Genomic DNA, 16,515 nt, shown 5'->3' with positions numbered 1-16,515 from the left:
GTTTTTCAGGGGTTGGGTGGAGACTGTGAGCCAGACAAAAATGGGATGTCTGTCTTTACATGCACATGAATGTAATATGGAGTTGGCCCGCCCTTTGCAGCTTCAGCTTCAACTCTTCTGGGAAGGCTTTCCACAAGGTTTAGGAGTGTGTTTATGGGAATTTTTGACCATTCCACTAGATGCACATTTGTGAGGTTAGGCACTGATGTTGGACGAGAAGGCCTGACTCTCAGTCTCTGCTCTAATTCATCCCAAAGGTGTTCTATCAGGTTGAGGACAGGACTCCCCGTTCCTCCACACCAGACTCATCCATATCTTTATGGACCTTGCTTTGTGCACTGGTGTATGTTGGAACAGGAAGGGGTCATCCCCAAACTGTTCCCACAAAATGTCTTGGTATTCAGAAGCATTAAGAGTTCCTTTCACTGGAACTAAGGGGCCAAGCCCAACCCCTGAAAAACAACACCTGAATTCAATGATTTGGAGGGGTGTCCCAAAACTTTTTGCAATACAGTGTATGAAGCTTTCTGTGGGGACAGACCCTGTTCATTATTATAAGCTTACATTCCTCTTTCACTCATCCTGACTAATTGCATGGTCAGGGTTACGGTGGTTTAAACTGGGCTGCTAGTTTGATTATATTTTGGGAAATAAACCAACTCATATTTTTGTTAGAAAAAATTGTGAACAGGTACAAGCATTGAGTGCATGAGTGGAAATGTAAACAAACAAAAACCATACTGACCATGCTGCCATTAATTTTGTTTTTTGTTTTGTTTTCATTATTTCTTTGGGCATAGTGGTAGAATTTCATACAAAACAAACAAACAAAAACAAGCAAACAAACAAAGAAATCCTCTTTTAGCCATGTTCACTTCAGTTATTTACGCCCTTACAGGGATGATGGTGTCTTATTGTGTTTAACACTTTTGCCTCACACCTCTGAGGCTCGGCTTCTTTTATCTATCTATCTATCTATCTATCTATCTATCTATCTATCTATCTATCTATCTTCTTCATATTATTATTATTACTATTATTATTATTATTATTATTATTATTATTATTATTATTACATTACACATCCAGTGCCCCTAGTTTAAGTTTGAGCTCAACTTAATTTTCTCCCCTTTTCCACATGGGTGTCCTTAAGATTCTCTGGTTTCCTTCCACTTTCCTAAAACATGTCTGTAGGTAGATTGGCTATGTTCAATTGCCCTTAATGTTGCCCTGCATGGATTGAAATCCCATCTAGCATGTACTGTCACCTCACACCGTGTTCCATGCTCCATGTTTTTTTTTTATGTAGCTGCAGAGATAAACGACTACATCACTCACCCATTTGATCAAACCTAGACCTTCATGATTGCCTCTTAGACCTAGTTACTAGTTGGACCTTGTGATGTAATGTTGCAGTAGGCTGTATCCCACTACACTGGTGATTTCAGAGCATGCCAAGGTCAAGAGGACTAGAGCTATATTTTTTGGATGAGAAATTGCAGGTAGCAGATGCAGCATAAGGACTGGAGGTGAGGTGAGCAGGGAATTTTACTCCGCGCAATAAAGTGGAGTGAAGGTTAAAGTTTTAAGCGCCTAGGGACAATGGAGATTGATTGCTTGGAGAATTGTGTTTTGTCCGCAATTACAGGGGTTGTGAGGCTGGAAATAACTTCCTTTTCAGTTAACGTCGTCAGAGAACACAGCCTATATCTGTCTGCACACCGCGCTGTGTCATGTCTCAGATGCGGACAAGAGACTGAACGCACGGACTTCTCCAGAGCGCCAAGGTGGTGCAGTGTGTGTGTGTGTGTGTGTGTGTGAGAGAGAGAGAGAGAGAGAGAGAGAGAGAGAGAAACTGGATATTTAAAGGCATGGACCAGCAGTGCCTCCACACACACACACACACACACACATACACACTGCGAGGGACTTTAAGGACTGAACGCAGCATGAAGCAGGCAGAGGAAAGGCATGAAGCTCGTCTACAGCGCGTGCAGCAATGTGCATCTGTTTTCGTGACTGAGCAGATCATGAAGCAGAGACAATATGTGGGTAAGCATCAGAGCTGTTTAAGATGATCTCATCTTAAGAGCAATAAATCCAGTAAAACCATCCAGCGGTTCACACAGACATGAAAACACAGCGCGCGCGTCAAGAGGAGCAACTCCAACTTCACTCCAGGTAAACGCAGAGCACCAAATACACCAAACATCTGGATTAGTCCGAATGCTTCCTAGTCCTGTTTGCTAATACTTATAATAATAGTGTGATGATAATGATGATGACGATCATGATGATGATGTTGATATTATTATTATTATTATTACTATTATTATTATTATTATTATTATTATTATTATTATTATTATTATTATTATTATTATTATTATTATTATTATTATTATTATTATTATTATCCTCATCAGAAATACTACTAAACTCTACATTTCCTCACTGCTGTGATTATACCTTTAACACTAATCTTATAACCTTCAGTATGTATCTTTTACCTGGAAATGTCAGTTATATTATATGCTTATATATTTATACTGTATACTTATAAGTATTCTCTACCTTTAAAATGATTTACGACGGAGGCTCTCAAACTTTCTGTGAAATCAATTCCATTGATCTTAGTGCAGATTTATTTCATTGATATTATTTAGATAATATCTTGACTAGTCTTTGGAGTCATAGAGCTTGCGATTACCGAACTTTCCACCCACAGAACACATTAGGTCCATGTTGACATTATTTATTATGTCCTTAAACCTATTCAATAATTTATTATACTGAATTAAGGTCAGTTGAACTATAATAACAGATTAATATAATACCTTTCATAATAGTAGATTGCGTTTTTGTTTATCGGTGTATCAAAAAAAAAAAAAAATAATAATAATAATAACAGATCCCTTGACTATGCTTCATAGTCCTTTGAGAGGTCCTTGACCCCAATTTGAAAACCGCCTGATTAATTTCATCAGCTTTTAGAATAATACTTTACTAAAGTAACCCACTGCAAGCATATTTCTAGGCAAAAGATACATCCTAAACGTAGAAAAGGTGTACCCTTGAACACACCTCTCCCTATCTAGAAGAAGAATGCTTCAATATCTTGTTTTGTAAGTGTATATTCAGTTCAATTAGTGGATTTAGTGGAAGTTTTTATGCTATAACCGTTGAACTCAGTGTAAATAGAAGCGTGTTGCATGATAAATGTACTAATTTTACTACTTACTTTTTTTTTCTTTAAAAAATTAAACCATATATCTTCTTCTTACCTACAGTCTTTTATTAAAAAGAATAAATCAGCCTGGAGTGTTCCAGATAGAACCTGTCTATACAGCTAGAACCATTAACAATCCAAAGAACCCTTGAGGAACCTCCTTTTCTTCTAATGGCATGTTGTGAAAGAGGGCTTTGCTATCTAATGGCTTGCACATTGAGCTTTTCTTTCATTTCCTGTAGTGCCTTTTCCCCACAGGGTTGCAGTTCAAAATGCTTTCTGCACTGTTCCATTCATTTTTACGTGTCAGTGTGTTGACAGTCCTTGCCTTTGCATTAGCCAAAACCAGTATTTCTGTACTTGATTAGATCCAAATAGCAAACATTCTAAACCAATCTGTGAAAAATGTTGAACTCAGTCCTGACCAGTTCTGAGCCAGGTCCCAGTCCTGTTTGATATTAAACCCAGTCCTGATTGATGTAAAAGTTAAGGAGCACGCAGAATGTGAGCAGTGCAGACGTTATCCAGTCCTCTTGATTTTCCTCAGTGTATGACGAAATAGGTCAGAGTTCCCTTCCCTCAACACATCTAACCTACTTTAATTACTCAATAATCAGCTGATCGGTTAGCAATATAAACAAATTGAAATAGTACTGGATTGGGTTCCTGAGGAGTGAATTTGAGAACCCCTGTGATAAGTAACACCCTTAACTGTTTAATATAGAAAACTTCAGAGTAAAGCTAAAGAAACCTTGAAAAACCCTTGAAGTGTATAAATAGCTCATCTCACAACTCATTCTTGATAAAGAGACCTGAAGACTGAAATACGTCATTCAGCTTCCTTCTTATTCAGTGCAAATAGTGCTTACAGACTCGTATCCTTGTCCTCTCAGATCACCTTTCAGAGACACGCGCTGACATTCAAGTGTCTTTGGTAGTCAGACATAGGCAAGGGTTTGATGATAAATAGAGAGATCATGAACTGAAAGGGAACCTTTGGTTGTGAATAAACCTGATTTTGCTGAGAGTAGGGCAGAGGGCACTTGGGCAAAAATAAATGAACGCTTTCAGGTATTTCTAAAGAGCAAATTAGTTTATGTCTTGAATTAAATATATGCCATTTAACTATTAACTATGGTGTCTTAAGAGGGATGTAGAAAGAAATTGTGGTAAATATGACTTCTCTTCCCCCCATTTTTAGGTTTTTTTAGCTCATGAGTTATATATTAATGTGTGTGTTAGTAAAAAATTCTGCTAAATTTCTCAACACGACTCAGGCCAAGTAATACCTAGGCTTTTTATGTGCACCGGAAGTCATAAGAGTTTTGACAAACAGGAACAATCATTTATTTAAACTTGTTTAAGCTATATTTTTTTTTACGATCTTGACATTTTCCATTTTACAGTGCGTCAGCTTGTGGCAGCTTAGTGAGCTACTCTTATGAAATTACATGCGATTAGTGCTGATCAAACAGAAATCAGGAAAGTTACTCAAATATGGCAGATGCTGAGCACTCAGATTTTCCTTCGGAATAAAGCACATAAAGTGCATAGAGCTCCTACGCTTACTGTTTGCTTCCACTCCTGGCACTAAATATGCGGATTGGCCGCTGCTGGTACAGAGGAAGGATGTTGTCTGGGCTGAGGATTGTGGATAGTGGGGTACCAGTAGGCTAATGGAACAGTGTGCAGCATTGTTCTGGTGGCAGGCAGAGCTATGGCTCTATTTGTAGTGGGTCTGGAGTACAAAGAAGACACAGTACAAAGCAGCCTCATACCAACCTCGACATCACAACCCACGTGTTCTGCCTCAGCTTTAAGGTGGGAAAAGCTTTTGGAAGTGTTCATTGTGGCTACTCCTGCTGGCCTCGGTGCCTCCTGTGCCTTTGCAGTACTGTATGTATGCATTTGTTACAATCAGCCAGTCAAGGAGAGAGGTTTTTACTGCAAGCAGTTCCAGTCATGTGTCTACCGTAGTCCTGATTGTCTAACGGCTACTTATTACCTTGCATCAATACTGTAATTACAAGTCTCATTAATTGCCTGCAGCTACTGCAGCAAGGCACCATGAGAGCACATTTATCTATTTTGCTGTCAAACTGATAATAAAAAGCTTTTTAGATAAGGAACGGGATAAGTGCATTAAAGAGTTTCATAATTTTTCATTCAATCAGAACTAAAGTGAGCTGAAATATGACTTCCATTATATGTGATCCCCTTTCTCTGCATTTTAAAATACATCCTTCTAGGTCTCATATTAAGCTTCACCTCAAAACAGATTTGACTTTTGCGACTTGCGAAAAGCAACAACAAATGCAAAAATCAGACGTAGAAATCACCTCTCCCCCTTCTTTCCGGCCGACAATGTCAAAGCTGTACAGAACAGCACATCCATATCCACCGCTCTCTAATTTCCCTGCTATCTGATTGAGCCCAGGCCGGATTTCGCCGTTTTGTCAGCGTGCAAGTTTTCCCCATCGACTCCTCTTTCTGTTCACCTCGATGTCCTTGGGCTGCTTGGTGTCGCATCATGCTTGGTCCTGGAGCCTTGGAATGTAGTTTGAACCCATTAACACTGAAGCAGCTATGAGTTCTCAGTGATGATGTCTTTCAGCTTACTGTGCGAGAGGCAGACTATGCATTATACAGTAGGGAAGACTTCACGTTGCTGTAAAGAGAGATAAAGTGCTCAGATGTAGAGTATCAGAAAACACTAAACAAGGACATCTTTTGAAGTCATTCGGATTTTCTAAAAGATAGCCACAATCTTTAGGGATTTAAATACCTGAGATAAAAATGGAAAATATTCTGCACCAACAGTGACCGATTTCTCAGGCATAAAGCTCTCAAGAGATTTTTTGTCTTTTTGCTAGAAGGTGACTTAAAATGTCATTAACCTCACTTTCAGGCAATTTGGGCCATGGTGTTTTTTTTTTCCTCTTGAGTGGCTTTGGGAGAGGGGCTGCCCGTCTCAGATGTAAAGTGAAACATGAGGGCTATTTTGAGTGCCTGTGATGAATGTGGAGTCCATAGCATCTCTGTTTCTCTCTCTCTCTCTTTTCTTTCTCTCTCAGGGAGCATGGAAGCTGAAGGTGACCTGTGGCTGGGCCAGGGGCTGCAACACAGGACATGGGAGCTGCCTCTCACTCCCGCTCGTGTCTTGTGTTGCAGCCAGTGGAACTGCTGCGCTGTGCACATCAGAAGGACGTCCTCCTCAGCACCAGGCTCCAAAGGTCTTTTGTTTGTTTAGTGTGTACAAAAATGTGTGCAATCCTAAATAAAAATTCATAAACATTTTGCTGGGTGACAGTAAATCCATTAGTTGAAATGGGACTTTTTTTTTTTTTTTTGCTCGTATAAGAAAGAGCGAATATTACTGCAGAGCAACAGACAAGGTCAACAATATTGCACCTGCATTTGTATTTGTGTGTGTGTGTGTGTGTGAGTGAACACACACTGCTTGTCTGTTCCAGTATTAATGGTGCATAATCTTCCTCCTCAAGGTTAGGTTGAATAACACAGATGGAGAAACACAAGATTGCATTGTCCGCATGTCGCTGCTCTTCCTATTCATAGTTGCCAAGCTGAGGAAGTGGATTTTACGGCATAAAAGTCATCATTTAAACTCACAAAACAAATTCACTCGATTATAAGATTATTTAGACCCAAGGGTAAAGCCCAAAAGTTATTTCAATCATATTTAAGCTCTCTTGTTGGTTTCTGAATAGAGCACAATAGGAATGACTGCAATATTGAGAGTCACGGCAATTGAAAAAATAAAAAACAGATATTTTGTGAAGCGGTATAACAACACAGACGCTGATGACCTAATGATATCCAACCATAGCACAATGATGATGATGACAGTATGTTCTTTTCACGTGTCAAAATGAACGTTGCTATCCATTTCTTTTATTTGAGTGGCAAAAACAAAGGATAAACAATTTTGCTTTGTGCATCAAGCACATTACATTTAAGACATGTGCAATAGACTTGGCACCATTCAAGCTGAATTTTTGGATTTCTTGACAGACTTCTTTCCTCCTACTTCTGTCTGCTCCGTCGAAGATTTCTCTGTCCTAGCAATTTCAGTAATAATCATTTCGACTAGAGTTTCAGGCTACTAGAGATAAAATTATTCACATCACTCCTGAAGGGAATAAATGAAAATCTAACTAAGGTTAGCTGGACATGCTGCCAAGAGAAACTTCTCAATTGTCCCATAACATATTTAGCTAGTTATGTAATACGGCTATACGCTGGAACCCTTTTATCAGTATAAATGATAAAAAATCAAAAATATTGAAGCAAAGATTCATTTAATGATGCATTCAATGACTCCATGATATACTCTGGGTCATTGCTGCACCAGACGTCCATCAGTACACTCAAAGTCTGCATAAGTAATACATCCAGTGTTTTGTCCCGTCATCCTTTGTCCTTTAAAAAAAAGGTAATAAAACCAGGGTCCATTGCATCAAATGCCTTCCCTGAACCTGAGATGTATGGGCTAAATGTGAGGAGGGAGTTTCCTCTTAACACATCCTCTCATCGAATTCTTTATCAGCAACATTACTTTAATTCCATTACACTCAATTCCCACATACTTTACTAAAAGTGTTTTTTTTTTTTTTTTAATTTTTTATTATCGTTTATAGTGAAAAGACCTCTCCACACAAGAGAAGGTCATTTAAGGACTCAAAAGCGTGCTCATTCAATATTCTTCCCCTGAGAGCGAAAAGAGAAAAGAGTGCTATAGATGATTTATTAAAACTGAAACACTGGAAGGTTGCTAGTTCAAAACCCATCATCACTAAAAGCTACAACATTTGGGTCTTTAAGCAAGAGCATTAACCTTCATTTTCAAGTCGCTTTAGATAAAACAAAAAAAAAAAGCATCTGCCAAATGAGCAAATGTAAATGATCCATGATGTTAAGGCAATCCAAAAGCAGTACTTCTACCTTTCTGGTGCAGTAATTAAATAAAGTCACGTAACCGGGAGGGAGAGAGATTTGGGGGTCAGAGTGACTTTGAGGATGGTTTGACGACATTGTGGCTGAGGTCCAGTAAAGGCGACGAGGCATAGCAGGGAAGGACGCAGACAGATGTAGTTTCATCCGTTCCCCTGCAGGCCAAGCTGGAGAGGCAGCCAGAGTTTGATAAGGTGCACATCACCATCTGCTCTTCTCTGTGGGCTGTGAGAAGTGAAAAAGAAAATGCAGAATGATTGAAAGAGGAACTCATGCAATTCCCTTTCAACAAATATTACAAGTTATGCTCACTGACTGCTAATAGGGTGTACAGGGCATACAATGCAATAAAGAGACCACAATCTACAACATCTGGAAATTGAAATCCAGACACATGACACCACACTGAACAGTGTGTGGAGCTTTAATGGGAACTGCTCTGCTGTACTATTTACCAGTGTAATTTAGCTGCAGCATCTGAAAAAAATAAAGCATTTTCCTTTCAAATCAAAGCTTTTTACTGACCTCACTTTAAAATGTGAAATGCAAGTGAGAACAGGATGACCTGTGCAGACCAGTGTAACACAATAACAGACAAAAGCCTGTATCTGTCTATTTAGTGGCCTGAACATTCAACCTATAGTGGGCGTGGCCTAACCCTGAAGTTATTAAAGTTATGATTATTCTTAATTGCCCTCAACATCTTCCAACAGTTTTAGCTGGATTTATTTCCCAAAACAAACCAGATGTCCAGTTTAAATGACTTTGACCAGGCTGGGTCATTAATAAATTATTAATTTATGAATTTGGTCCTTATTTGTCCTTCATATCTGATCACTTGCTCATGAGCAGAAGCTTCTTATCTGACTGCTCCCAGCATGAACATAAAAATCTGGCTGTTGCAAGACGTTGCATAAAGCAGAATCGCAGAATCGCAGCCTCATGCGACATTTTCTGGCAAGCTTTGTTCAAAAATAAATGAATAAAATAAAAGAAACAATTGTGCACATACAATCCTTTTTTTTTGTATTTGTTTCTGTTTAGAACATTTTAAAAACCTCAATCTTTTTTAATAATGGCCTTTTCTTTTACTTGTCATCGGACAAAAAGCAATTTTTTTCACTGTCAATCATGATTTTGTCTTACGGGGTACAAAAAGCTATTTATTCTCTGCTTCTATTCTTATTTAATATATATATATATATATATATTTGTCCTTAGCAAATATACTGTTTTACAAAATATATATATATATATATATATATATATATATATATATATATATATATATATATATATATATATATAAGGACGTCTTCCTTATTGTAAATTATGAGTAATATTTGCTAGCTCAATAAGTAATTGTACTGTAATGGGAATCCATTAACAATTCATTGAGTACATCACGATGATTAACTGGGTAGGTGTTTTTTTCCTCTTAATCCAAAGACGACACACAGATGGAACAGAAATAATGCAGAAAGTTTTTTTTGCCCATGCACTTAAGATTGATGTGTGAGATCCATGATGATGTGCTTACATGGCCATGAAAACACCTCAGTAACTCCCACACAGAAGGAACTGGTTGCGGCAACTATTTATAAATGTGCAGAGAAGTCGGAGAACAATTCCTCCAGTGTTATCAGGAGCAAGCAGCCAGAGACTCAGGAGGCCCAAATTCAATGGAGTGATCTCTCTCTTTCTTACTTCCTGTCACATACATAAACACAAACAAATCAGCACAATCAGAGTACTGCAGGAGATCCGGGATGGTGAATGTTTCACATTTTCTTCGCATACAGTATAGTATTTCTTTTAATATAGCAGTAATAACAGTAAGCACTACTGTCTCATTACATACGTGAGAATTTCAAGCTGAGCAAAACGGTGTATCACAATCTAAAAGAGCTAAGACTATCTCAAACTCAAAAGAATTTTATATAATGCATAATTCACATTCTTGCTCACCTCCAGACAGTGTTATTACACTAAAGTGAAAAGAAATGCAAACAATGACTGCTTTTAAAAATGACTCAGTCCAAGACTGTGAGAATTGTTATATTTGTTTTATTCTTCATAGTGAATCCATTTTAGGCCTAAAATATACAATTCACAATTTTCCAGCTATGCTCAGAATGGAAAATTGTACATATACAGCACACACGCACACACATAATGAAACATGATTCATTAGACCAGGCCACCTTTTTCCATTGCTTCGTGATCCAGTTCTAATGCTCACGTGGCCATTCTTTTGCTGGTGCTTAGGGGTCATTATGGGCAACCTTTACTGGTCTGCGGCAATGAAGCCCCATACACAATAAACTGCAATGTACTGTGTATTCTGACACCTTTCTATCAGAACCAGCATTAACTTCTTCAGCAGTTTGAGCAACAGTAGCTCGTCTGTCGGATCGGATCACACGGGCCAGCCTTCACTCCCCACGTGCATCACTGAGCCTTGACCGCCCATGACCCTGTCACTTCACCACTGTTCCTTCCTTGGACCACTTTTGATAGATACTGACCACTGCAGACCGGGAACTCTGCAGCAGAGGTAAGTTTTGGTCTTGCTTTACTGGGATGGTCTTCATGTGAGCCAGTTTCATCATGGTGCTTGATGGGTTTTGCAAATGCACTTGACAATACTGTTCTTGCAAGAACTATTCCAGAACACCTGACCTTCGTCCAACTGACTGTTTTTTGTTGTCATTATATACGGATTACTTAAGTCCATGCGTGTTATTTCATAGTTTTGAAATCTCCAGTATTGTTCTAGAATGTAGAAAATAAATCCCTAAACAAAAAACATTGAATTAAAAGGTGTGTCCAAACTTTTGACTGGTAGTGTATATATATATATATATATATATATATATATATATATATATATATATATATATATATATATATATATATTGTATATACTGTATTTATATGCAATAAAAGGTTTCTTGAGAATTATTCCACAGGTGAACAATGTTTGGCAACCTAAATAACATTCTGGTCTATGATCCTTCAGCCATATACATTTCGTTTTGCCCTAATGAATGAAAGCATCATTTCCTACCACAAAGGTGCTTTCATGTGATGTTTTATACATGTTTTTTACAGGTTGATATTGTTTCATTGTTTCACCTGCCTTATTATATCATTAGACTTCATCTTCTTAACAATAATTTTAAGACAACAAAACATTACTATACATTATGAAATGCATTTTATATTATTTTACCAGTATGTTTTTATCATATAATGTATGTCATTCAATTGCACTTGAAATGCCCTAAAAGCATTTTAACAAGGGGAAATCAACTTTTACTCTGCTGAAATAAGTGTGCCTGACAAGGAAACAAAGCTTTATATATCACTTAACTTAGCATTTTAACCATGATTAACATAACATGAAGAGCATATAAATTAAGACATATTAAATGTCACATAAGACATAGAAAACATTTTCTTTTGATCACTAAACTAAATTGCACAGGGAACTAAATATTGCACACTATAGACATAAATATTACAGTACAAATGAATATCCATAAAGCCATAAAGGTCACCAAGTCATGCATATTTAATTTTTGTGTTTACTTTCACATTTGTTATCTAGAGTGACGTACAAGAGTTATTTGCTTTTCCAAGTTTCACAATAGCAGCATCAGAAAGCTGCAATTGCAAAAGCACCCTGTCAGTGAGCTAAATGAATCTGTCTTTCACAGCCTGGTTCCCAGAACAGATTCCTGCTTCAATACAGTTGGATGGCATTCAGCTTCCTCAAGCCTATCGTCCACATTAACCTCCAGTGTCCTTCATGCTTCCTCTTTCTTACCTCTCCTTATTTTTTCTTACTTTAAGGCTCAAGCAGATGACTCAGAGTGTTGCTGGGGGATCATGCACAGATGTGTGGGATGCTGTGTTAGGGTCATGAGTAAGTGGCAGGAAAAATCCAAGGAGGAGTGAAATAAAATGCCTGGAAAACACAAATTCACCCTATCCCAAACCTCTTCTTGACAATTAGTTGCTTATATATACCACACGTCACACTTAGTATGCTTGCCTTTACTCTTCTACACCTGTATTTTAGTGATTTATAATCCCACTACTTGATTTCACGCAGAAGAGTATGGTTTCTTTTTTGACTTTGGTTCCTCTTAAGATGCCTTTGTCATCAAATCTCACTTCCCACTTACTCACTTCATGCCGGATTTATTTACCATTGTCAGTGGTTCATGACAAATCTACATTAAAATCCTTATACAAAAATTAAAATGGAGGAAATTTGCTTACACATAGCATGGAGCACAGAATACACAAAACACAACCACCCATATCTTTTTAATATTATGGGACAAAACATTATGGAAATATTATGGGAAAAAACAGTTCCTGTGAACTGTTGTTCCCTCACCATCCTCTCATTTTCTTTCTCTTTAAATCAGTAAAAAAAAAAAAACATCACAGCTTGTCTGGATACATCTGACCTGAAGATTTTCCAGTGTTCCAAACCTTGACTGACCAAGTGCTGACACTGGACACTACTCTTACAAATGTCCAGTAAACATCTGCTTACAGAAAGCTTAACCATATCAATGATTATATAATTCTCCTTCCTATATAACAACAATCTGTTTCTTATTAGCCATAGATTATCCAGACCATCCACCATACCTGTCCCAGTGAATGAGCCACTACTATACAAAAGATAACATATCGAATCAGAACATTAATATAATATTATGATTAGACTTGCTGCCAGAATGACTGCTGTTATATAACGTTAATCAGCACCTTCTAACCAATCAGATTTGAGAATTCGACGCTTATAGTATAAGATGAGTGCAAATGTCAAAATAAATCTTAGCACAAATGTTGATTTGGGATTTATTTACTGCATATTGTGGTATCTTGTGTTCATCAGAGCATTGGATTCAGCAAAAAGATAAATGGTCATCATGGTCAAGTTTGTCAGAACCTGTGGATATGGATGAACCTTATAAATGATGTCATGGTTGAATGGGGAATGGATGATACAGGGGTGGTGGTGGTGGATGGGAGTATGTGCATAAAAACTTGCCCATAAATCACCTCACACTATTTGCTTTATATGCAATATACTGTAAAATAAATTTGTAAACAATTTCCAACTCCCAAAAAGGAGGGTAGCATGGGGTAAGCTGGTTGTCCTGTGACTTTATAAAACGCTTGTGTTTGCAAGGTCACCCCCTTTATATTATTCCATGTAGTGTTGCAGGATCGATTTCAATTAAGGCAATGTGACCTCCTGGGAATTCCAATGAAATATAAAATAAATTAAATGAATAAATCAATGAATAAAACGCATGTGTACGGTTTCATGCATCAAGGAAGAAAAAAACAATTGTGATTCTTTGTCTGTGAACATGATTTAATGCAGCATTTAATTAAAACGCACTATTTGTTTACTGGATTATTACCACTAGGTGACAGCACACTCTTAATCATTCGACTAAATCTGCTCTGCTTTGGCCTGTGTGGTTCATAAAGTTTAGACAGAGAATTTTCTACTAATTTGGAGTCCATCATTATTGCTTTTAAGTAGCACATAATGATGATAAATGCTAGTCCTCTCAAGAAGAACAGATTCGAATGTTTTTTTTTTAAAATATATATATATCAGATTAAAATATAAATTTACTTCTCTCTATATATCTATTATTATGTAATGGCTCACAAGTCCTTTAATCGTTAGCTCTGCTTTATATCTAATTGTTTTTGAACACCTAGAAATTCCATTTAAGAACACCCAAGGACTATCACAAAGGCTTCTGAGGCTGATTAGGTTTGTGCCACGAAGAAAGACAGTAATGTAAGACATGTGACATAAACACCTGCCTTTTAAAGGTTGCTTGAGATCTTATCATGGAAATAGAACTCTAGCACTTGCAACAAGAATCCTGGAAGAGAAAAAGAGACGTCAGTTGGCTTGAGCAAGGAGAAGAAAGAGAGGCAAAGATCGCCAAACCTGGGGAAATGCCAAGTGTCACAGGTGTCTGGCAAACTCTGTGTTTGAATATTGTCATGCTCCATAAAGACCAGACGGTATCTGGCATTAGCAGGACATGTAGAGAAAGGCTGGTTCCTCCAATGGTAAACAAAGTAGGTGGAGATTGTGGAAACCAGCTAATCCATTAATACAACAAAAGATCACATGATGGCTTATTTGGAATTTATTACATATCTTCCGCATCCCAAAAGTGTGTGAAGTAAATATTTGTTAAATTCTGTATAAACTCTTTATCAATTCTGGTTATTTACTTAATAAAATAAATTCTTTGAACTTACTTTGGGTCCACTTGTCTCCTTAGAATAAACGGTCATGGCGTATCATTCCCAAATTGATCTGTGTGATCACTATTATTTTATAGGGAAAAATTTCTAGCCTGGTTGGAGTGGTTTCTTCTATTAATACTTCTCCCCAACCTACAGGCCACAAGGGCTCACAGAATGATCTGACGAGGATAAACATGACGTAAATCATATGCTATGACGTTTACAGTCTCTACAGCCCATCCCAGTCACATACCTTTGGGACAATAAAACCTTTGGGTGTGTTAAACAACTGATGTTGATTATTAATAGTGAGCTTCTTGAAGAAGTGTTCATCACTCCAGTACAGTTTCAGAGATTTATAGAATCAATAGGAAGAAGAATTGAACCTGTTCCGGCAAAACAAATTTTTTTTATTCAGTTATGGTCAGGTTTTCTGCTCAGTATAAATATAAATATAAAAATAATATTGTAATAATAAATATAAATAAGTGACTACTTGTTACTTGTATAGCCACAGCCAAGTGTACAACACCTGAGTGTCACCATTCATAGAGTAAAATACCATATAATATAATTTCTAAGGTATTATTTACTACGCATGTTAAATATATATTTGCCTATATATCAAATATATTGAATATATTGAATATGCACACATTTTGACAACAATCAAACAATATCATTGTAAAACTCTAGAGAACTAAGAATGGCTTGTAAACTGGCCAGTCCTGCCTGTCCGGAGCAAACAATGAGGAGACAAATGATAATCAGTTTTGGCAGCATTTCTTGTCTAGTTGTAAACGCTGTGACATAGCAAACTGATTCATGGCTCGTCTCCTTAATGACAGTCAGGAATTCCTAAAATGTCCTTGCATGCCCTTTATGAGGCCTTTCACCAGGTACGTTAAATTTCTGATGCAGATAAATTATTCTTAATGCAGATCAGTTATTAATTAATGGAAGGGCAAATTATATGATGTGAAATTATGCTATGAGAAAATTATTTCACATCATCCAAAAAATGATGTAATGTATATTATTGCTGGTCAGTCTTGGAATTTGTCTGCAGTCCCAGAACATTTGTAGTCCCTGAACGTTTGTAGATGGACCAAATGTTCATTAGGTGTGTCTTTGTGTGTGGTGTCCAGTAATGGACTGGTGTCTCATTCAGGGGGTATTTCAGCCTTGCTCCAGTGTTTTTATATTCACTGCCATCCTGACTAGAATAAAATGCTTACTGAAGATGAATCACATTATTATCCAGGCTGAGCACACCCTCACTTGTGGACTGGTAATGTGAATGCTCTCTCTCTCTCACTCTCTCTCTATCTATCTATCTATCTATCTATCTATCTATCTATCTATCTATCTATCTATCTGTCTGTCTGTCTGTCTGTCTGTCTATCTATCTATCTATCTATCTATCTATCTATCTATCTATCTATCTGCCTGTCTATCTATCTATCTATCTATCTATCTATCTATCTATCTATCTATCTATCTACCTGTCTGTCTGTCTGTCTATCTATCTATCTATCTATCTATCTATCTATCTATCTATCTATCTATCTATCTATCTGCCTGTCTGTCTGTCTGTCTGTCTGTCTGTCTGTCTATCTATCTATCTATCTATCTATCTATCTATCTATCTACCTGTCTGTCTATCTATCTATCTATCTATCTATCTATCTATCTATCTATCTATCTATCTATCTATCTATCTATCTGTCTGTCTGTCTGTCTGTCTGTACAGATGTATGTAAGACTGGACCTTGCGGGCTAGCACGTGCAGCTCCACACTGACAACACATCAGAATGGTTTCCAAATCTTGTATTATATTTACGCAGCTGCTGTAAATGACTTGCTTTGTATCCAGTCCCTGTTGAAGTCCCCTTCCCCATTTCCATCGTTATCGCCATTATAGTCGTCCTTATCTCTTTTCTCTTCGGCTCAGTTGTGCTTTTTTTTCTTCTTTTAAAAGCCAAAGGAAAAGAAACCCGTC

The 16,515-nt window shown here is 37.3% G+C and overlaps 1 long non-coding RNA gene across 2 annotated transcripts; it reads right to left on the bottom strand.

Annotated features, from left to right (window-relative positions):
- Positions 1-6,988: 6,988 nt before the first annotated feature.
- LOC131344700 (uncharacterized) lies at positions 6,989-14,686 on the bottom strand. 2 transcript variants are annotated; one of them, XR_009203364.1, is made up of 3 exons: positions 14,525-14,686; positions 9,741-9,910; positions 6,989-8,425 (listed from the first exon to the last, which is right to left on the bottom strand). It is a non-coding gene; the product is annotated as an uncharacterized LOC131344700 (long non-coding RNA). The 2 variants fall into 2 exon arrangements; XR_009203365.1 differs by having other exon boundaries at positions 7,157-8,425; positions 9,741-9,906; positions 14,071-14,686.
- Between the last annotated feature and the right edge of the window lie 1,829 nt (positions 14,687-16,515).

This window comes from Hemibagrus wyckioides, linkage group LG24, assembly GCF_019097595.1.
Source record: "Hemibagrus wyckioides isolate EC202008001 linkage group LG24, SWU_Hwy_1.0, whole genome shotgun sequence".
Classification (NCBI taxonomy): Eukaryota; Metazoa; Chordata; class Actinopteri; order Siluriformes; family Bagridae; genus Hemibagrus; species Hemibagrus wyckioides.
The sequence above is the reverse complement of the archived record's forward strand: the minus strand, read 5'-3'. Positions and strand labels throughout refer to the sequence as shown.